This window comes from Ambystoma mexicanum, chromosome 1p (genome assembly GCF_040938575.1).
Source record: "Ambystoma mexicanum isolate Mex_15411 chromosome 1p, UKY_AmexF1_1, whole genome shotgun sequence".
Lineage (NCBI taxonomy): Eukaryota > Metazoa > Chordata > Amphibia > Caudata > Ambystomatidae > Ambystoma > Ambystoma mexicanum.
Window position 1 is genome coordinate 838,337,244 of NC_090921.1, and position 24,022 is coordinate 838,361,265.

Here is a 24,022-nt window from a genome sequence, read left to right on the forward strand (position 1 = left end):
ATGTGTAGTTCTCAGCTCTTTGAGCCATAGGTCTGAAAAGCACCAGTAATCAGTGACGGTCGAGCAAGGCTGGAGGTTGAGAGACTCAATTTGGACTCAAAGCTTCAGCAGTCTGCACCAGTCGGAGTATACCAACATAGCAGGACATGCATGCGTGTATGTGTGGTAGCTTATAAAGCGCTTACCATTGCCGACAGGTTGTTTCAAAGCACTATAGGAAAAAAGAAGTAAATGGGAGAGCAGAAGAAGTTACAGTGAGGCTACTACAAAGTCTGATTGGAGAAGAGGAATCGGGAAGGTTGGATAGAAAAAGGGGGAGATTGGAAAGCTTGAAGAGAGATAAAGAATGATTGAGTTTCAAGGTTAAGAGAGAGAAATGAGGCTAAATGATTACCCTGCTGAGCCTCTCAGTAATCTGCCTACAACTGCCATGGGTGGCACAGCTTCCTGCCCCCTCGAGGCAAGTCCTGCCCAAATACTTTCCGTTGCATTAAAACTCGTGTGGTTGTGCTGCAAATGAGCCCCTTTTCACGTTAAAATGTAAGTTTAGTTCCCTCCAAAAGTGTAAATCGCCCATCCCTCTTAGATTTCCGGGAACATCACTGCTGGTCGGCGACAGTTGTCTGTCCTGGGCGCCAGCAATGCCCAGGACATGCCCCCCCTTGCTTGGCCATGAAGAGCCAGGGCCTAGGGAAAGGCTGAAAGGAAACAGACACTGCGTGAGTGTGGCCCTGGACTCTGGCTCCTCTGAGTGGAAGGCCCGACACTGGGGCCTGCCCCCTCCATTCTAGTGCACATGGGTGTTTGGTATGGCAGAGACGTGGCCCCGTCAGGCAAGAGCGTGGATCCTCTTAAAGTAAGTTGCAGACTCAGGCCAATCCCACCCTAACCTTCCGGGACTGCAGTCACATAAAGAGGGCGGTTGGGAAAGCTCGAGACACACTGGGTTTAAGCCAGTTAATGAAACTGCGTCACGTGCAATGCTGGGGAAAGAGATGTTGCCTGGCAGTGAAGAATGGACTCGTCCGAAGCAATCTGGAGTGACAGGGGCGTCTAAGTGGGTGAGAGAAATCACCCTCCCGACCACAAATGTACCCTTTTCCCTCTAGGGCTGCCTCTCTGCGTGCCCAATGGAGGCCTCGGGCCCTGGGCAGACATTTCAGTTCCCAAGCACAGATTTAAGAACATCCTAGAACTCAACTTTGATAACGGCAAAAAGAGGCACAAGTCGTCCCTTTTCTGCTGGTATTTCCTTACATGTTTCTTTTAATGAACCGAGGGCTCCAGCGTGGGGTGTCTGGGAACAAGTTGCAGCAGGACACAGACTTACATTTACCCAAATTAAGGAAAGCTCAGCGGCAACGTTCTCACCTCGGAAGCAAGACAACACGGCGCACCACAGGTTCGATCCCCGGGTCCGCGCTTAGAAACCTCTGGGTATTAAGCGCGTTATAAACTCTCATATCGTATCAAGATAAGACTCCAGCAAGGTTGAGCTGACGCACAGTACTCAAAAGCCAGATGTGGTATGCGGTCATCTGCAGCTGCACACAAGCCCTGGAGTAGGGATTCTCATTGGTAAGCGAGGGTGCCAACCCTCTTTGTGCCCTTAGATCAGTGTCTGCCACTCTTACTCAGGCTTCAGGTGGCAAAGGGCCGCCAAAACCCGAGTCCAGCAATTCTCATACTGTGTACCAGCCGCATATACAGGCCTGCTTCCAGTCATGCCTAAAGATGCTAATCGTTCTTATTGAGCCGGGAAAAAAGGGACCCCAGATCGAAATTGGCAATCTGGGGCTCGGTAACAGAAGCTGGGCATTGCTCCTTCGCTCAATGAGGTTGGTCAACAACCCTATTGGGCAGACACGCCTCATCACTCATGCCTCCTGAGCTGGACTAATGCAGCGTGGGCATTTGCAGGAGCATGCAGATGTGTATTGGGGATCACTAACAACCGTACATGGAAGCGCTGCCCTCCACTGAGTATAGTGTACAAGACGTGTAATCCAACCACTAGGGCAAGCTTCAGAAAGCCAATATAGACACCTAGCATCACCCCTTCAAACAAATCTGCCTTGGAATATCGCTTAGCCCTGGGGTCTGCAACCTGTGTCTCCCCAGATGTTTCAGACTACAACACCCATGATCCCTCAACATTGCCTGTGCTGGCTAGGGCTGATGCGAGTTGTAGTCCAAAAGATGTAGCGAGCCAATGGGTGCAGACCCTTGCCTTAGCCCAAAGATATTAAATGACATAGAAGGAAAAGATAACTTCAGTCGACAGGCCTCGTAGACATTGCAAATGGACAGGGCAAAAAAAATGCATTGGGCTGCTATGACATCGGTGTGCACAGGTGACGGCCGAGGCAAAATTAGGGTGGTCAGCACAATGGTTGATGCATGGTGGCCAGGGTGGGTCTGCTGCATAGGGCAATGGGGCAGCGGCTGAAGTGCAGGCTTGCACGCTAGTGTGGGCCAGTTTCATTTACTTCACTGTGCAGGCCAGTAGTTGGTTTAACTGAACAGGCTTAATATGCATCATTTGCTACACATTTTCACTCCAGCAGCTTGTCACAAAAGAAATGAACTGACATTTGTCACCGTGGGACGCTTAATCATTGGTGCCCTAGCCCTTTTTGTGCCCCAGTCCAACCCCGATGGGGGCCCAGTGGTTTGAGAGCCAACTTCAGATATTGGGGTCTCACCCGCTGGACAAAAATGGAAATTGTAGGCGGGCTGGCACTGGCCTTCAGCCTTCTGTGCTAGACGAATCAGGAGTCACTGTGTTGGTTCACAACAGTATGTATTATTTAAATGCCGGGAGAGTTCATTGTGCTCTCTTTTTTCCAGCCGTCTCCACTACACGCAGGTCTACTGGCGAGGAAAGGGTGCAGGCACTTGCTGGCGTAAGATGGTCTCTAGGGGCCTGGCATCTCTCAGGGATAAGCAAGGGCCCTCAATGCCTCACAGAAAGAATAACACGTCCGTGCTAACGAGTTATTCATGAAGCACTGCGAGCAAAGAGGCCAAAAGAGGCCCATGGCAAGTGCTGCCCACCTTTGTGCCACAGAGAGAGAGTGCGCGGAGGCCTGGGGGAGTGAGAAGGCCACCCCTGGGCACAGTCGCGCCACTAGCATCATACATTCATTTGGGATATCCTAAAACCGTAACTCGATTTCCAAATCAAGGGCTTGCGGAGCGCCTGTCCTCACAAAGGGTTGAGGCCTAGATTTAAGGCAGAAGTGTGGGATGGTGGGGGGCAGTTTCAAACATTTAGCTGTAAGCATGCCTAGCAACAGGGGCGCAACGAAACCTACATTTTTGGGATGGGCGGGGGGGGTTAACTGGCGATGGGAGGGGCTGCTTCAGAAAGTGGGCAGGGCAAATGTGGAGGCTCCACCCCCTCTGTTTTACCCCAAGGGTGGTCTGCTTTGGGGCCTAAATATCAAATGGTAGCGGCCCAGCATTATACCCAAGCGCGCGCACACACACAATTGCACATTCACTTAATCATTTAAACATCCCATTCACCATACAATTATTCATTTACATACACACACTCATCCACACATACATTACATATACACTCCTTACACACATGCATACATACATACATGATGAGCTAACATGCAACACCCTTTCACACTGCTAGTTTCAGAAAAGGCTTCCCTCACCTCTCTGCCTAACACAAAGCAAGTGTGCACACCAGCCCCCTCCCCTCGGATGTGAAAGAACACATAACGTTGTTATATGTTCGCTTGCATCTGTGGGGACGGGGCTGATGTGTGCATTTGATTTTTGTTGGGCAGAGGGGTGAGGGAAGCCTTTCTTGAAACTAGCAGCTTTCAAGTTTTGCTGTGTTTGTGCAAATACATTTTTGTGCACTAACACAGTAACACTTTAAAGCCGCAAGTTTCAGGAAAGGCTTCTCTCCCAATTCTAACAAAAAGCTATGTGCGGATACCTCGCCCTTCAGGTCACATTTCGGGAGGGTTTGGGCGGGTATACGGTGACCAGATTTCGAAAATAAAAAAAAGGGGACAGGCCACTGACATAGAAGTAGGACTACAGCTTCAGCTGTGAAACTGTAGGCCTACTTCTATGTGGGTGGCCTGTCCCGTGTCATGTTGCAGCGCCCTTGGTCTCCAGGATATTTTAAGTATAAAAAAACCCATCCGGGATTTGGGGATCGGGTGGATACCATTTCATTTTTTTTGCAAAAATCATGATATCCGGCCAAAAACCAGGATGGTATCCACCCCATCCCCAAATCCAGGGACAGGGTTTTTAAACTTAAAGGCTGGGGACCCCGGGACAGAGGTGTAAATACCCGGACAGTCCCAGCAAAACCGGGACGCCTGGTCACCCTAGGAAGGGGGCGGGGGTAAAGCACGTTTAGCTCAATGGCGTTGTGCGTCCGTCTGGCAATACCGCAAGATTATTAGCCAAAATGCCCGAATGTCAGGAAAAACTGTGGACGTCAGTATCCAATACCACAAAGTTGCCAGCCAACAATGGCAGGAAGTCTTGTAGAGGCAAGAGGGTGTCTGCCCACAATATAACAATGTCGATCCAATGTCCACCGACCAAAAATGGGAAGAGTGCTATAAACCAAGCATTGGCAAAGCCAACAGTTTTGCGATTACCAGGGCATATGATAGGACTGCTTGGCAAATGCGTAATCTAATAGAAAGAATCAAATACAACACTTGGTTTTAAGAGCACTGAGTGCAAGGTATAGCAAGTGGCTGAAGGCTCTCTTGGTTAAGGCTCTCTTGGTTAATCATTTTTAGGACACAGTAGCACATTAAATAAAGTGTCATTTTTCAGCAGACTGCTAAGGGAGAACACTGTTAGAGGGCACATTTTCATGTTACTGCTTAATAAAGCTAGCTCAAAGAGATCCCGGGGAGGATGTGTTTTGAGCAGGGAGGAGCGGGTATTGGGAGGGAATAGCCATAAGGATTAGCGTGGCATGGGCAGTGAATGGGTGGGTAAATAACCAAACACTCACATGCTTTACGTCCCTCCTCATGTGTCAACTTCCTCCTAGCTGTGCTCCAATGCGAGGTAAGCATATCGGAAAAAAGCATGAAGATGCAGGTCAATCATTTCACAATCGCTGCCATTCACAGGATAATGCTGGCTAATAGCGGGCTAAAGTTCGGAGGAACATGACAATGGACATACTGTAAGGATTTCTGCGAATGACGTTACAACGCAGTCAATAATAAGACAATGACTGGCAATGATGTGACAAGATGTCAAACATGATGATGTGTGACAATAATGTGTGCATGTCTGAAAATGACGGGGCAACATCAGGCAGCGACATGAAAATTGCTGTCAAGTATATAAAGATGGTTAGAGGAGGTGATGAGAAACGTTGGGACTCCATTTCCCTCGCATAAAACAAAAGAAATATTCTGTAGGTGTAGTCAGAATACAAATTCGTTCACAAAACACCTTGTTTTCTCACTGTGAATGAAGAAGGCATATGTTTCGGCTGTACAGGCTTCCTCAAGGCTTGTACGTTGAGCGTGCGCGTGGGCAGGTGCCAGTTGGGTGGTAAGAGGATGTTGGAAGCGCAAGTAGAGCAAGGGCTCATTCTCAAACAATGTACATCTTTTGTGGTTCGAGTGGGAGATCCTGGGATCAGCCATCCTGTCTTACCAGCAAATCTGCTCCCCGATCAGGCGAGTTACCTTTGTCAAGAGTACCTGTTGTGTTTATTAGGGTTCCAGTATAGATTCTATTATCACCAGCAAGATGTGGTGGCGGGAGCTGGGGTTCTGGGTAAAGTAACTTAAAGGTATTATAAAAAATAAGACAGCGTATGCAGATAACATGAACATGTTTCTCATTGTCTCCTAATAATTAGATGCATGCTAATAAAGTGAGAATGCCTGTTAATAACATGATAAGATAGAGCCTGCCAGTAGCTTGATAACACCTGCTGACAGGTCTGTCGATTGCATGATCATGACTGTTAACAGTTGAATTTCGTCAATGTCGTATTGTATGCTAATTTCATGGTAGCGTCCGCTGACAATGTGGCGGGCAGCAACTTGACAATGGCTGCGACATTCGATGTCTGCTAATGAAATGGCATAGTCTGTCAATAAACAGGAATTTAGTACGGACGCTGGGTTGAGTGGGCAAGCGGATAACTCGATGTATGTCTGCCACCATCGCGATTATGTCTGAAAATAAAATGTGAAAACGTTGCGCTTTATGCACGCAAGAAGGACCCCCGACAGTCGAGGGCACGTGTTTTTCCCATCAGAGCATCTTTCGATGTGCCTCAGGAACTGTGTACGTTTGTTGTGGTGTATGGTCACATTAGAATCTGTCTGGGACCTCTGTGGTTGGATTGCGATTCTTGAATGGGCTACCATCACACATGACACCTGTTTGACATGGTGAGCACATTGGTTATAGATGTTGAGGTACTCTCCTCAGGTTGTTGGATCAAGTGTCAGGGTTGGGGAGTCTTCCAGCTTGTGGGTGCAGGGCTTTCCATATTGATTTTTTTCTGGCCTTTAGCATAATGTTGGCATGGATGCAGGGCGTGGCAATGAGTAGAGTGCCCAGAACTGCACCCATCAGGGGGTACTTTCAATATGTGAGAGCGGAATTCCAATGGAACCATTTCAGTGTGAGGATATTGGGGGTTTTCCATTCACAGGTGTGCTGATTAACAGTAATGTGTACGAATATATTATGACCAATAGCTGAAAGATTTAAACAAACTTGCTTTGGTAAATTGAACTGAGTTGGTTTTCCAGTGGGATTTCTTCCTCCACTTGCGGGGTCTGAAGTTGGCTAACAGCGGGCCAAAGGGCGGAGATGTCCGTGAATGATGATGCTTAGTCAGGCCCGCAAATACACAGGTAAGGCCTAGATCTGTCACAGCCTTGCGCCACTTATATGTTATATCTAATTGCATTTGGGGCCCGGTAGAGACTAAGCAAAAAGAAGGCAAGGCAGACATCTTAGGCCACGTATTTGAGTTTTTACTCTACATGTAGTGGGGGAAAGGTTAACCCGGAAGTACCGTCTGCGCCTGGACCTAGAAGCTGAGCAGACAGCACACAAAAGGCACTTTGTGAGCTGTGCTGTGCCCCCTAAGGCTGGCCAGGCACGCGCCATACGCTTGCTGTACTCGTGACATACTGTTTTGTAAACGCAGGATCTGCTGCTCATTTAACTAAAATAGTACAAATAGGAAAAGTATCTTAATAAGTGATCTCCAGAATTATTTATTTATATAATGTAGAAGTGCAGTACATAAAAAAAAATGCCAGGCTTGAAGCTATGAATTGGACGATTCGCATCTGCAGCCCAGAACATTATGCAAGCGTGCCTAGAGTGCCCTTCATTCAGCTTATTTTATGTAAGATTGGTCTTCGGGCCGGCAGCGTGCCAGAGCTCTGCACCCCATCTTGATCATCTGCCTTGGGGAGAAGCCTGGATCTTCCAGCCCAGGTGAGATTAGAAGATTCCCGGCTACAATCATCAGCTTGGGGGCAGTGGGGGTTTACTGGCCAAGGTACGGGTGCCACCCACCCGGGGATCCCTGCGCCATCATTCAGAGCACTGAAGCTCCAGCTCAAAGATGTCAATCGGACCCAGGTCGTAGGGGTCATCGAAGCTCGATGTGTGATCAATTGGCACCCATGATTTATCATCGATAAGCAGCTTACTATAGAGACGGCATGGACGTCATGTAAAGTCACCACGGGCCAACTTTGGTACTTTTGTCTCACTCCCCGAAAGTTAATGATGGAGAGAGGTGGGGTGCACAGGGAAATGCAGCCCACACCCTGGCCGCAGTACTATATGCTATGCCAGCAAGCTACGCCCACACATGCTCTGATCTACGGGTCTCTGCATTATGCTAGAGCCCCCAGGCCCCTGCGCCGCCCTGCCCGCCCGCATCCACCGGATGGCACCTGCTGGACGCACCACTATATGCTGCAGGGCGACACCTGACTTGCGGTTCTTGCACACATCTGGATGTCGGGGGGAAATCACTGTACTCATGGGCCAGGAGCAGGAACCGCCCATGTTAAACAAACCAAGAGATCTCCCGCAGCATCTGCTCCGCCATTAGCGAGGGTAAACATAGAAGAAACGCGTCTAAAAGAGCACATACTGCAGTTCTCACAACGTACACATTCAGCCTCGGCACAGCAAGCGCCCGAAGCCGGCCCCGCCAGCTCGCCCTCCCGGTGCTCCAGCAGCACAAAGGCTGGCCCGGCCAGCTCGCCCTCCCGGTGCTCCAGCAGCACAAAGGCTGGCCCGGCCAGCTCGCCCTCCCGGTGCTCCAGCAGCACAAAGGCCGGCCCGGCCAGCTCGCCCTCCAGGTGCTCCAGCAGCACAAAGGCCGGCCCGGCCAGCTCACCCTCCCAGTGCTCCAGCACGCACAAAGGCCGGCCCGGCCAGCTCGCCCTCCCGGTGCTCCAGCAGCACAAAGGCTGGCCCGGCCAGCTCGCCCTCCCGGTGCTCCAGCAGCACAAAGGCTGGCCCGGCCAGCTCGCCCTCCCGGTGCTCCAGCAGCACAAAGGCCGGCCCGGCCAGCTCGCCCTCCAGCTGCTCCAGCAGCACAAAGGCCGGCCCGGCCAGCTCGCCCTCCCGGTGCTCCAGCAGCACAAAGGCTGGCCAGGCCAGCTCCCCCTCCCGGTGCTCCAGCAGCACAAAGGCCGGCCCGGCCAGCTCACTCTCCCGGTGCTCTAGCAGCACAAAGGCCAGCCCAGCCTGCACGCCCCGCCGGTGCTCCAGCAGCACAAAGGCCGGCCCGGGCAGCTCGCCCTCCTGGCGCTCCAGCAGCACAAATGCCGGCCCGGCCAGCTCGCCCTCCCGGTGCTCCAGCAGCACAAAGGCTGGCCCGGCCAGCTCACCCTCCCGGTGCTCCAGCAGCACAAAGGCCAGCCCAGCCAGCTCGCCCTCCAGGTGCTCCAGCAGCACAAAGGCCGGCCCGGTCAGCTCGCCCTCTCGGTGCTCCAGCAGCACAAAGGCCGGCCCGGCCAACTCACTCTCCCAGTGCTCTAGCAGCACAAAGGCCAGCCCAGCCTGCACGCCCCGCTGGTGCTCCAGTAGCACAAAGGCCGGCCCGACCTGCTCGCCCTCCCGGTGCTCCAGCAGACCAAAGGCCGGCCCGTCCAGCTCACCATCCAGGTGCTCCAGCAGCACAAAGGCCAGCTTGCCCTCCCGGTGTAGCAGCAGCACAAAGGCCGGCTCGGCCAGCTCGCTCTCCCGGTACTCTAGCAGCACAAAGGCCGGCCCAGCCTGCATGCCCCACCGCTGCTCCAGCAGCACAAAGGCCGGCCTGGCCAGCTCGCCCTCCCGGTGCTCCAGCAGCACAAAGGCCTGCTCGGCCAGCTCGCTCTCCGGGTGCTCTAGCAGCACAAAGGCCGGCCCAGCCTGCACGCCCTCCCAGTGCTCCAGCAGACCAAAGGCCAGCCCGGCCAGCTCACCATCCAGGTCAGCAGCACAAAGGCCGGCCCGACCACCTCGCCCTACCGGTGCTCCAGCAGCACAAAGACCAGCTCGCCCTCCCAGTGCTCAAGCTCTCCCAATGCCTGGTGACGTGAAGCGGCCCTGTCCTCGTTTACTAAGGCTCTCAAATAAAGAATACACGATTGGTGGGGAAGGGTGTTGTGGGGAGTTAAGGCGGGTAAAAAAAGTCAAATTACATATTTGTACTTGCTTTTATAGGCCGGTTTCTGCGGCAGTGCTGTGAATGCTGCAGTGCTGTTTAAGGGTAATCGGCCTCAGGAAGATTAAAGGCGCACTGGGCGGTGCAGGGATTTGCATCTGGGACAAATAAGGCAAGGGACCCCTCAGGAAGAAGAATTGCATGGTGGAATGGGGCAGGTGGGCACGTGGCAAAGCCGGCATCACCTGACAGTCACCTGGGGGCAGTAGATCCCTTACTGTACCAAATCAGGGGGTCTGAGAAGCCCTTTCACTGTTTCTCACGAGGGTGTGCAAGAGAGGAGCTCCGACAGCTTCTCAAAAAAAAGGAGCTTCCAAAAAAGCTCACAGATGGTCAAAACGGGGATCTGAGACGCTCTCTCGCAGCTCTTCCCAACAGGAGGCGGCCCCAAAGTTTAATCTCCGTCCCACTCGTGATACGCTTGGGGCCATAATAATAATAATAATAATAATGTATTTCTTATATATGCGCACACACCCATAGGTCTCAGAGCACTGAAATGACAGAAGAGATTTTGGGGAAGTTTGGCGTAATGAATAGGACAGCCACTGGCCGGCCAAGTGTTCTGGAGGGACATACGCCAGAAGTGGAGGTGGAGCCAACCAGCGAGGCTGTCTATACCCGACTCACAGCTCTGGTAAAGTGACAGGTTCTCACGCCAACCTGCCGGAAATGATGTTCAATAAATTCACCCCTCATCTCTCACCCAGTGCAAAATCTCACAACTTTACCATCCCCTGAAGCCTGTCATTCAAAACACACATCACCAAGAAGACCCAACAACATGGTACCAGCTCGTGCTCCTCTGCAAAGTCAAGCTCTGGATCCTCCACCCATGTTTCATTACTTCCCAGCAAGTTACAGAAGCCACACATGCTTACATATAACACATGCCCAGCACAATCCAGCGCCCGCAGTAGCTGCAGCTCCATCCATCCCAGGTTCCTATACACCCATCCCGCATGGCAGAGAGTTGGCGCCTGCCCAGCTCTAATACAAGCTCCTAAAATACTTGGTACGAGAGATGCTGCCTTTAAAGCGTCTGCACCCCCTTCCCCTCAAAGGACAACTACCTACATACTCACTCACATCAATGTGAATGCGCCGCTGCCGTCACACTCCTACTGGCCTGTTGGGCAGTGCTTAGACAGAAGGCAACAGAATCTCAGACTTAAATTCAGCACTTCTTTAGAGCACACATTCCAACTTATTAATAAACGTAACTTTCTCATTTTCAGGGTGCTGGACAGTGGACCCCCAGCGTAGATGAGGCGCTACCCAGCCCACTTGCATACATTGGTGTCAGAAGTGTGTTGCTGACAGTGCTGTATGATAGCCTGCCATGAGATGTTGGTGCTGAGAGCGCTTTCATAGGAACAGGCCCTTAGACCCCATGTGGTGATAGTGCGCAGTACAAATATCCATTAACATGTCATCATGAAATATATGTGAACCCCTTCCTAGCCTCATTTGAGGGCTAGACATGGAAGTGGGAGAGTAGCAAACCATACCACTGCTGTTCCATAAAAAAGGGAAAAAATGCATAAAGGGTTCAGAAAGAAGCCTTTTGTATTGCACCCCCCCCCCCCCACAAGTGCCTGTTCCAAAACAGATGCAGGAGAGTACGTTTGGCCTCTGTACATTTCTAAGAACGGTCCACTCTTGAATTTGGAATCTCTTCGCGCGATCACTTTGCTTTTTTTTATTTTTATTTTTTAACAAAAAACAAAGTTTAATTACAAAAAAAAGCAACAGAATTTTCCAGACAGTCCAGATAATTGATGGAATAGTCACATCTTAAAGGGCAAATTAAGATGGATTACAAAAGTTTCCTTGTTGAATTAAGGTCTTCATACTCGCTCCAGTGCCTCCAACATTATGATACTGTTGCCCCTGATAACCACCATTCCAATGTTGTTTTGCTGCCCTCCAGCAGCCATCTCCATAGTGTCATCAATCACAAGATTCATGAAGGGGTCAAAGCCTTGCAAGATGCCCTGGACATGAAGACCTCCATTAAGTTTTCTCAATGGAGATTAAGATCACTTTGCGATCTCAAGGTCACCTGGCCTAGTAAGATCCTTATCTCTGTCTTCCCTCTGTTCCCCCTCCCTTGCCTCGGGCCTTCAAACAATTGTGTATAGGCGTGTTATAAATACCATATATCATATCATGACAGGAAGCCTACCCTTTACCCAAGGTTTAGGACAATTTACAAGAAGACTAAAAGGCCGTCTGACTGCGCAAGTCTATGATGCACACATTCAGATGCCCTTTGTAAATCAAGCCCAACTGACTATAGATGCACAAAATGAGGGACGCTAGGTTATCCATTATGGGTAAATCTCAGTCAGTTAATGGGCCAAAGATACAATGTGAGGCAGAAACCAATGTGAGAGATGCCTCGGGAGTGGCCCCCAATGTTACACAGACCTCTAGGAGATATCAGGGTCTGGCAGCCCTCCAGGCGGATCTCAAGGTGAACCAGGCTTCAGGGGTGTTGCTAGGTCTGGAAAAGATCTCAGGCTAAACTAATGTCGGGACTGCCAGGACTCGGGGCTAGCTAGCATTTTGGTTGTAGCACCTGAGCTTCTATCCGGGGCTACAACCAAAAGACCCAGGCTATAACCCCCTTACCCCTGCCCTCCCCCTAACAACGCTGCTGGGCATTCGGGTGCATCCCAGGGTGAGTTTAATCAGGCTGTGATTTTCTATTGTAAGGCCCCCATCGGATGTCCCGGTCAGCCACACATGCTTCTGCAAAGAGGGTATTGTTGCCTCCCTAGTCCCTCTTCCAATGTATACAGACAGACATTTAACAGTTCCTAAAGAGGGAACAGGGCCAGGAACCACAGGTATCTACTTACTGTTAATACACTGCAGTGACCGGAATGTATAATGGGAACAAACAACGGACTAAGTGGGAATTGCACTGTGGAAACTCCCATAGTAACATGGCAGGCCCCTGCATAATGGGCTTAAGAAACATTACGTATAAGAAACACTACTCAGGTGGTTACTGAGAAGAACCCACAACGTTAATATGCAAGTAAAGCGTAGTAACATCTACATTATTAATCAGTACCTTTACATAGTTTCAATAGATATTTTCCAAATAATATTCACATTTCTAGGGTGGAGTAACATAACTTTGCCAAACTACAGAATTCAAAGCATGTCTGTAAAATGCAAGCATTTAGGTACTTTGCTATTTCAGAGGCTGTTTTACCATCACCAAGTGGTCTAGACTTAATAGACAGGGCCCCTCAATCCGAGTGTGGCAGAAACAGTAAAAGTGACCTATATATCTGAATACTTACAGTTCTACGGCTGCGCTACAATATGGGTTTCTGAAATGCATATATAAAAATCTGCCTTCGTTGACACTGGGTAAATCCTCCAGAAAACCTGGTGGTAATAAATGCTACCGGCGGAAGTGCCGCATGGGGAAATTCTGCCCGTCCTCATTGGGCCCTATGGGACTACATAGTGGAAAATAAAAACTCATAATTGTGCAGATTTTCTGCAAATGGTTGCGGCAATGAGGATATGCGTTTTGGAGGTCATAATTCGGCCTTATACTCATAAAAGAGCTTCAGAGGGTTGCAAAGCAGACATCGCTCAGACCTGCCTGCAAAGCAAACATCCCTCAGACCTGCCTGCAAAGCAAACATCCCTCAGACCTGCCTGCAAAGGAAACATCTCTCAGACCTGCCTGCAAACCAAAAATTGCAGGCTTCCCAAGCTCCATCGATCCATAGGAGATTACAAAGCAGCCATCCTTCAGACCTACGTGCAAAGCAAACACTGCAGTCTTCCCATGGTCTATGGTCAAGGCTTCCAAAGAAGCACCGGTCCCCAAATCTGCTCTCCAAGCAAAGACTGCATGCCTCCCATGTCCCAAACTTCCCAAGGAGGTTAGAAAGCAGGCATCCCCCCAGATCTGCAATGGTGTATCCAGTGGAGTAACTTTGCTGGAAAAGTTGGGGGGGACATGACATCTGAAGAAAAGGTGCCCCATCCAAATGAATGGGGACAAAATGGTGTGCCATGAAAGTTGGGGGGGACAAACACCCCTGTCCCCCCTAAAATTACGCCCATGGGTGTATCCTTTATAGAGGCAGAGACGGCAGGCTTCCCAAGGAGGTTAGAAAGCAGGCATCCCCCAGATCTGCAATGGTGTATCCCGGATGGAAGCAGAGACGGCAGGCTTCCCATGCTGGATGGTCCAGGCTTCCCAAGGAGGTTAGAAAGCAGGCATCCCCCAGATCTGCAATGGTGTATCCCGGATGGAAGCAGAGACGGCAGGCTTCCCATGCTGGATGGTCCAGGCTTCCCAAGGAGGTTAGAAAGCAGGCATCCCCCAGATCTGCAATGGTGTATCCCGGATGGAAGCAGAGACGGCAGGCTTCCCATGCTGGATGGTCCAGGCTTCCCAAGGAGGTTAGAAAGCAGGCATCCCCCAGATCTGCAATGGTGTATCCCGGATGGAAGCAGAGATGGCAGGCTTCCCATGCTGGATGGTCCAGGCTTCCCAAGGAGGTTAGAAAGCAGGCATCCTCCAGATCTGCAATGGTCTATCCCGGATGGAAGCAGAGATGGCAGGCTTCCCATGCTGGATGGTCCAGGCTTCCCAAGGAGGTTAGAAAGCAGGCATCCCCCAGATCTGCAATGGTGTATCCCGGATGGAAGCAGAGATGGCAGGCTTCCCATGCTGGATGGTCCAGGCTTCCCAAGGAGGTTAGAAAGCAGGCATCCCCCAGATCTGCAATGGTGTATCCCGGATGGAAGCAGAGACGGCAGGCTTCCCATGCTGGATGGTCCAGGCTTCCCAAGGAGGTTAGAAAGCAGGCATCCCCCAGATCTGCAATGGTGTATCCCGGATGGAAGCAGAGATGGCAGGCTTCCCATGCTGGATGGTCCAGGCTTCCCAAGGAGGTTAGAAAGCAGGCATCCTCCAGATCTGCAATGGTGTATCCCGGCTGGAAGCAGAGACGGCAGGCTTCCCATGCTGGATGGGCCCGGCTTGCTAAGGTGCATGCCCCACAGGAGGTTACAAAGCATACATCCCCCAAGCCTGCTTATAAAGCATTTCAGGCTTCAAACGGTCCCTGGTCCAGGCTTCCCAAGGTCCAGAAAGTAGACATACATTCCCGCAAACGAAGACTGCAGGCTTCCATAGGACTGAGAACGCTTTTTTGGATGGTGTTTGAAAATACCACTGATTTCTAACAGTGATGCACCACTGAAGCCAAGGGGCACTGCAACCGGCCAAGAGGGAAACCAGCTTCCAAGTGGGGAAGACTTGAAATCTATAGTCTAACCACATCATGTTTCGCCTAAATATTAACAAGTGGGTTTTGAAGGAGTAGGCTAGCAACATTTCTTAAAAAACCAAGCTAATTGAGATATGAAGGGGGCAATTCCTGAACAAATATTTGTGCAGCCTTATCTAATACACTCCCACATTACCTTTATGAACTCTGAGGTCATGCTTAAAAAATATGGTGTCTTTAGGGATTAGTGTAAGGGGATTGGACAGCCTCGAGTTCCTGCCTTATCCTACGGTTTCTTCCTCAAGATCATGGAGATGATTAAGTCTGCAACAGAGCTTTTAAAATTGACCAAAATCTGTAAAGCCCAGTGTGTTCAAGAGAAGAGACCGCATCAGTCTGAAAATGCCTAACTGCCGAGACCCTCTTCACAAGGTTTAATTTAAACCTTATTTTCACCGAATCCGACTCTGTCTTTGAGGAAAAAGTAGGGGTTTTTTTGCGCTCAGGGTCCAGTGTCTAATGTCTCATCCTCAAGCCATTCCCCCAGACCTCCAAGGTCCTCTTCTACTTGGAATGCTTATTCAGTAATACCCCTAACCCCAGGTGTCTAGCTGACTAATTATATTAAGTGGCGGGTGGATAAACTATTCTGTTCAGGAACCTAATAAGCGTGCAAAAACAAAGAGGGGAAGATGAAGCCACTTCCATGGTGGCTGGGTGGGGACTGCCCTAGGATGTTGAATGGGGCTGACCTATCCCAGGCACTGTCCTTATGGTGTTGCCCCATCCACCACATAGGGCACCATATCCCACATGGTCCAGTGCTCTAATCCTCCCCAGCTGTGACACTGCTCCCCATGTGGGGCCGCTGCATCACCGCCCTGTGGCCCGGGCTAAATTTCAGTTCATTGAAGCCCTCCATCCCCTACGGATAGGGTTTCAGCTTCACAGCCATGCCCGCGGTATGAATATTTTCTTCTGTGGCACCGTCCACCACTTGGGGCTGCCCTGACCCCGTTGCCATAGGGAAGGCACCTCTAGTTTCACTGTTACGTCTGGCAAGGATTAGTCCTGGCAGGCCCCGCCTACTTTCTTCTCTGCACCTGTGGAGTGCAAGGGGATGGGCCCGCACGCCTCCTCGTGCTTCAACCGGCACGCCAGGGCTATGCTCTTCACCCGGGCCACAAGGATGCAGCAGCCCGGGACTTCTGTTCACTGCCCTGCTCGACTGGAGTGGGGTGGACTTCAGCCTCCACACTCCACCACTTTTCCTCCTGGGCCACCTCGGGCATCCGCGGCCCAGTAGGCCTCTATTCTGGAAAGTCTGGCCATGTGGTGTACCAGCGGGGGCCATGGCCACACAGGCTGGTCTGGGCCGCTCCACACACAGGGCTTGACCTAGATGGCGCAGATCTTCTCCCTGGGCTGCCCTGCACACACGGCTCAGGGTCTTTACTGTTGGGCCTCCCCGGTCAGTCTGGCCCCTGGAGTGGCGACTGTTCCACAGGCCCAGCGAGAGCCCTGGGCACGCAGTCTGAGCCCACGGCTGATGATGTGCCATCCGCGGTAGACACTATCCAGCTGACAAGGGTCATACATCCCTGGAGATCATTTGAGGCAATGGCCCCCAGGAAGCAGGTGTCACCTCCTTCACCTTCCTCTGTGCCTCTCCTAGACCGTTATCCGCAGCGTTTTTTGTGTGTCCTCAACGTTCTTTACACCGCCCAGTCGACTCCTGCGCAGGGGAGGCTTTGTCCATTGTTCTTTTTATTTCATTCTTTTCTCCTACTTTTCATCTAGCTCCCAGGGTGGGGCCGGATGGTGCAGCCCAGAGCATACAGTATGCGATATAAAGTATACACCAAAAACAACATTAAATAAACACAACAACAATATATAAAACTACTGTCTTTATTTCGCTCAGCGGACAAGCATGTAGCTCACCCTAGCTGGGCCCAAAATGGGGTAGCAGATACAATTCAATTTCAGCACGACCCTCATTTTGCATAGTCCTCAAAGAAACAGGTTCTTATGTCACAAACACCAAAGTTATAAGCATTGCCAAAAGTGTTCTTCCTTTGGGAAGTCCAACTTAACCATACAGAAAGGGCTGCTTTGCCAACTGTGTAATAAAAAAATGAAAAAATAAATATATATATATATATATATACATACACTGAGTGAGAGGAAATTAGATCTATGAGATATATTGATCTCAATATGTATTTCTTACGATTTCTACTGAACTATACACATGGAGTTCGCAAGTTCACCGTCTGCAGAACGCGGTCTTTGATAATGTAGGCAGCAGCGCCTTGTAGAGTCTATTGTTAACTTTTCAGATCCCGGGGACTTTTGGGTCATGAAACAAGCTCTTCACAGAAAGACACCACCTTCCCCGCCTGCCTTGTGTCCACTGTTCCATGCGGTGGCTTCCATGTCCCACACCCTCCTCCTCTGTTACGACTTCTGCTACCTACCTCCGTCACAGGACTGCAGCACAGTGCTGAGGGGAAACAAACTCCTTCACAGACATAAGAAGGTTGGCGTTCATTGGCTCCTTATCGGTCCTGCGCAGGGGGAAGTGATTCAGAGAGTTCACTTCCCTTCAGAGAAGGCTCCTCCACCCCGCTGGTGGCCAGACGGTGCGATGCAAGTCACAGGGGTATGGGCTTTATGCAGACCGTGGGCACGGCAAGCACAGAATTGCCGCTTCTGTCAGCGACCTCAGCCGAGACTCGAGAGGCCAGTGGACGATGAGTGGCCAAGTGCTGCGGCATAGGGCACCAATGGAGCTTGCAGGCACAGGGAAATAATCAGGGGGTCAGGGCAAGGTAACACACCCTGCAAGCAAGGTTGCGATAGGCAGCCTTCGCAGAAATAAGGAAGGCAGCTTCCACCACAGACAAGTCAATCACTCATACACTTGCCACACAGTATGGTGGCAGCAACAAAAGGGGAGGTAACAAGTACAGCCGTTAGGCCAGAAGCAGTAGGACAAAGGCCACATCAAGGTGTGAACTAGCAAAACCTATTGTTCCTCTAAAATGAAGACCTTGGGAGGGGTCTAACATAGCCAGGCTAAAGGGTGACCAATATTGATGGTTAACCATTCATAGTTTTGCTAGTTCCACTTTTTGATTGGTTAAATGTGATTAGTATCTACCAAAACATGGGTAACAATGAGAAGAACAGAATGCATTAGAAATTATACGATGCCTTCGTATTCATGTCTCTCGTGTCTTTTTTCTCCCACGGTTATCCTACAGCATGTTTATGTATCAATTTGTTTTGGTCTCCGTTCCATGCTGATCACCTTTGTTGTTTGAAATTGTGGTTTGTTAGGTGGAATGTTTACACCTCTGTGTATTGAATGCATAATTCTTTCATAAAATGTTTAAATGGTTGAGGACAGTCACTTAATAAAAACTGTTCCACTTCCTACTAATAATCTAGCCCATGTGGATTACTATTTTCTTTCATGTACTCCTACCCTAGGTATGCTTAAACTGTGCCACCACAGGATAGTGTATTGTCTAATAACTAAGTTGCAAGAAACAAGTTGTAACTAGCTCTGACTCTTACAGCCAGGACACACCCCCCTTTTGTACACAGCAATAAAAACCACTGCCTTTTATTGCCAACCATAAGACAATGCCTCATGTCTCATTTTACAACACCAACCAAGGTAACAGGTCAGCCGGCTCTGGGCTCCGCAGATTATGGGAAATAACATGGGCATCGCCCAGCTGCTTTATGCAGTTCACCTTTTGCTAAACCCACACACATTAGCACATTGAACAGAACGATGGTCGAATTACCGGACGCAGCTGTGGGTACATTTCCCCTAACAGTCCCTTGGAATATACACATTTCATGTTTTTTGTTGATGCCCGCCCCCTTACGTACTAAGGACAGTCACGGTCATGTCACAGATCTATGACATGGCACTCCTTGGACATTTTACTAACGAGACCCCAATCAGGGCCCACACCCAGTTGGAAGTGATGTCATAGGAAGTAAGCATTTCCGTAAGTTAAATATGAAAATTTAATTCAAACTGTGTGATTAATTCAACTTGTGTGATAAATTGTCATCTGCCAAGGGTGAGAAAGCCATGGCTTTTTAAAAATGTTTATTAAATAACTAGCAGAAGTACCCGTTCTCTGAACGGGTTCTGTAGACAGACATGATAACAATGATCCTGTAGGTCTCAGTTCCAATTCGCTTATCGCTTGACGTGCTTTGCACCCTGAAATAAACTGCTCTGAGCATGGGCGCAACTGGCTGGCTGACAACTCCCCCCAATGTCTGCTCTGGGGTATGAAAGTTGGTGTGTTGCTGCATACCGGGACCTTCTGTGCTCTCTCCCCACATGTCGCCTCACCCTGGCGTGGTGCAGTTTGTTGCGGTACAACTATCTTAGAAATGGTGCATCTTAGGTCCTGGATCTCGAGTTTTGTTCCTGGTGTCGGGACCGGTCCTTCTACGACACATTGATGTTTTGCCAATTTCAGGCAACCGTCTCATGTGTGAAGCTGCTGAAATCCATGGAAGAGGGTGCGATGTCCAAATGTCATGTAGCTAATAATGTCCGGAGGGTCCCAACAGGTAACTGTGTTAAATTTGGTGCAGATTGGTGAAACGGTGTGTAATTGTGTAAGGAACAACACTTCGCCATGCCACAAACCCACACATTTTGACTTGTGCTGAAATCCAGGGAACGGGGTGGGGTGTCCAAATGTCATGTATCCAGTAATGGGAGGGTCCGAACATGTAGCTATGCAAAATGTGGTGCAGATTGGTGAAACAGTGTGGAATTGTATAAGGAACAACGCTTGTCCATGCCACAAACACATTTTGATGTGTGCTGAAATCCAGGGAACCAGGGGGGGGGGGGGGTTTACAAATGTCATGTAGCCAGTAAAGTCCAGAGGATCCTAACTATGCAACATTTGGTGAAGATTGGTGGAACAGTGTGGAATTTGTGAGAAATCCGACAGTATTCTCCCACCTACTCCCACAGCATCTTCCATTCAGGTTGCCAGCAAAGGGCCCTCGCTTTTGGATCCCGATCCTGGGGGTATTGGTGGGAGAATACCCAAGGGTGAGACACAGTGTTCCCCCTTTCCTAACTGTACACCAACCTACTCTCCCTCATCCTTTATGAGGTATTTCCACTCTCACCCCATCTCCCCCTACCCAGTATTGGGACGAGAAAGAGGCGTTCAGAGGCAGTGAGGATTACCCAAAGGAACAACATAGGGATACAAAGAGAGGCCTCCTACATAACACCATTAGGCTGTCCCACTAATAGAGTCAGGCGAGGTCAGGCACTTTACCACAACTGTGCACACCTGACTCCACTTGACTCTCACTACACTATAAAAGGTGTAGTTCTGCCAGAAGCAGGGAGTGAGCTGGGGTAGCTGGTTGGAACGTGGAGGCCTGGAAGACCCGGAGGAGCCCAAACGCCGAGACGCTGACCCGGTGTGTCCGGACAATTGCAGCGTGGCGAGGGTGAAGGAGTGAGGCGTGCGGCAGGCTGTTGGCTGTGTCCACACCAGTGCTCGCTTCCCTGGGACATGAGCCGGTCACAGGGGTGTGTGAGGGGCCGGTGCTAAAACCCTGACCTCAGTCTTCAAGATCCCGAGGACCAGCTGATCAGTACCACGCTACCAGTGAGTTCTCAGTCAGCGAGAGAGTTAGAAAACTCTGTAGCATGCACGTGGCTAAAGCAGAAGAGAAAAGCAGAAAGAAGCAAGCAGTATTAAGCGAAAAGCAGAAAGAAATGAACATTGTTAATCGGAAAGCAGAAAGAAAGCAAGAGAGAAGCGTGAGAGTGATTACAAAGCGCAAAGCAGCAAGGAAGAGGGCGCGAGACACCCGCAAGCAAGGAAAGGAGTGCGAGAAGCCTGAAAGCCAGAAAGGGGGTGAGAGCGACCCGCAAACATGAGAGGGGCAGTGAGAGACCCAGAAACCAGCAAAAGGGTGTGAGGCACCTGAAATAAAGTAAAGTCTGTGAACGAAAGTGCAAGTGTGCACGAGTAAAGTAAAGACAGTGAAAGAAGGTGCAAGTGTGCACACAACTAAAGTGAACAGAGAAGGAAGGTGCAAGTGTGCACAGAAAAAGCAGAACTAGTGGAAAGGGGTGCAAAGGTGCACAAGTAAAAGTAAAGAAAAGTGCAAGAGGAATAAGAGCAGTGTGGAAAAGGCACAAGAAGGGTAAGTGGCAGAAGAAAGTTTTAAAGTGAAAAGAGATGGCCCATAAGTCAGACTGGTCGTGCAGGGGAGCAGCAAATAAACAGCGTTTTCAAAAGTCTCTGACACTACCTCTGTCTCTGAATATGTATAGAAAGGTGCACCCTGTTGAAGTGTACTTGTATTTGAGACCAGGAATTCTGAGGGGCCCACATGTATTGAAAAGCGCATCCTGACAAAGTAAACTTACATTTGAGATAAGAGGGGCGTAGGCTTGGGGAAGGGAACCGGTGATGACATTTTTGTATTTAGAGGCCCATTAAATACATTATTGAACTTTGTGAAGAGAGGCCTAGACTTGGGGAAGGGAACCCTGAGAGGCTTAACAGGAACAGTGTTTCTTTTTGTTTGGAACTGGAAGGATCGAAGCATGGGGAAGGGAATCCCAAGAGACCTAGAGACATTGTGAACTTTGACTTATGGCAAGAGCCCTACGTGGAAGGTTCCAAGGGCAACCGTTTTGAGTTGAACTATTTTGAACTGGCAGAACTACACCTATTGGTAAGACTGCCTGAAACCAGCTGTGGTTTAGATTTTCTTTCTTTTGAACGACTATTTTTCTTTAAGAAGACTTCCTATCAAATGTTGTCAAAGGGCAAGGCCAAGCATAGGTTTTTACAAAGACGGATTTTGGGTTTGAACTTTCAGAAATAAACAGCCCTTAGAAATATCAGTTGAGGGAAATATCCCTTTAGAGTTATGGCCAGTAAGGTATTACACCAACCCCGGAATTCTTTTTAAATGAAGGTGTTGAAACGGTTACTGTGTCTCTCTTTATACCATGCCTGTATCACAAATTGTATCAGGAACAACGCTTCGCCAAAAATCCTGCCAGATAATTCCATCCCAGAAAATATAATCAGTTGAACAAATTCCCCTTTCATAAGCTCCATGCCAAAAACACAGTTTATATCTTTATCCTACTGCATCAGTATCTTGATTTGCGGTGTCTGCTCTATCAGTGGCACAGAGCAGGTTCAGAGGTCACAGCTGCCCACTTGACAGTTACAGTGACAGCCAAGGGGCTGCATCTAAGGTATGCACCCCTGTACTAAAACTAGGATGTACATAAGTAACCCATGATAGGGGCAGTAAAAAAACTAAAGTAAAGCTATGCCTGGGTTAAAGCATGATGCATGGTACTAGGTATGATCATTGAGGCCACATTCAATTTGATATCAAATGTGTCAGCTACTGTGAGCCATCTCAAGCCTTGGAATGTGATGTGTATTCTGACCAGACAGGCTGAGCCTGCAAAATGACAGGACAGGAACTAGAATGGCCATGCCTCTTCCTTGATCTCTTTGTGATGGTAGGTAATGCCCTCCACCAGGCTCTGGGCTTCGGCACCAAAGGAACACATCCATTCGAAGGGAGTAGCATCACACCACAGTGCTGCATTTCTAAAGGCATTTGACCTTAGTGAGAAGTAAGGGGGCAGAGTTAGTCAGGAGGGTTCTGTGCAGTGTGGGAATACATCCACCATTTTGTTTCTCTCTGCCTCTCCCTCCCGTCAACTCCACTTCCTCTGGAGCAAAGCACTTTGGGTGTGATGTCAGAAGGGCAAAGTCCACTTCTTTCAAGACAGGAATTGGACCACTAAGGCAGGCTAGCTATAGTCCAATCACCTGTGGACGTTTACCGGAGGGATTACAAAGATGACGAGTACACAAATCCTACTCGTCACAGTGAATGTAAAGAGTCAAAGTCGAGTGTGCATCATTACTGGTCCAATCATAGTTGTCCCAGTAATATTGATGTGAGAAACTTAAGTGAGGAACACCATTGGCCCAATCATACTCATCCCAGTGATCAAGAGAAGTGGAAACCTAATGTGAATCATTACTGGTCCAATCACAATAGTCCCAGTAATACTGAAGAAGATGAATTGAGAATCATCACAGGCATAAACATAATGAACCCAGTAACAGTGAAGAGTATAAACCTAGTGATAACCTTTGTTGGAAGAAACCTTTCTACTTATATATTAAAAGGATTTGTAAAGAAACTGAGGTGTTTGTCAGGAGTGTTGTTGACTGGCCCAGCCAGAAGAGAAACTGGACAGTAAACCAAGAAAGCATAAAGAGCTTCCTATACCGAGCGGGAGATGAAAAGCCTTTCAGAAAGGAAAAGCCAAGGGTTAACGCCAGGTGGGAAAGATTGGAATACCCCATTTTGGAACTTTATGAACAATTAAAGTAATGACCAGGAACTACTTAAAGCTTAACTGTTAAAGTAAATATTGCTGAGAAGCTTTGTTCTTTTTGAATAGTGGTAGGGACAGAGCACACTAGAGTTGGACAGAGCACAGTCATTTTGGAGAGTCACCAAAGACTGACGAGCACCCGAATTAGTTTTGGCTCGGTAGGGAAAACAACTACATTAGGGATAGCGAGCAGTGATTTTATTTTCGCTTTTAAGTTAAACAAAATCAGTAATATGGTTGAAGCATGCCTCTGTCCTTCCTCTGACCCGCCACAGTAAGAAGAATGTATTTTGTGTGCGTGCGTGCATGTGTGAATGAACGAGTGCATTACGCATGGATGGGTGTGAGTGTATAGTGTATGGGCGCGGGAATGAATGAACAAGTAAATGTTGCATGAGTATGTGTGTGGTGTGCTCTAGTGTGATTATGCGGACTGCTGATTGGGTGGGGGGGTGGTTTGGGGATGGAGATAAGACGGCACTGTGGCGTTTTTTAATGGGCTTCAGATAAAGCAAGTATAAGTGTTACTGCACATTTGTGCCAGTTGGCCTGTTTATA

The 24,022-nt window shown here is 49.3% G+C and overlaps 1 protein-coding gene and 1 pseudogene across 6 annotated transcripts in view; both read right to left on the reverse strand.

Annotated features, from left to right (window-relative positions):
- Positions 1–24,022, reverse strand: part of ARHGEF2 (Rho/Rac guanine nucleotide exchange factor 2) — a 1,257,231-nt gene that overhangs the window by 248,921 nt on the left and 984,288 nt on the right. The gene's annotated exons all lie outside the window — the stretch shown is intronic.
- Positions 11,478–11,757, reverse strand: LOC138515293 (small nuclear ribonucleoprotein G pseudogene; annotated as a pseudogene).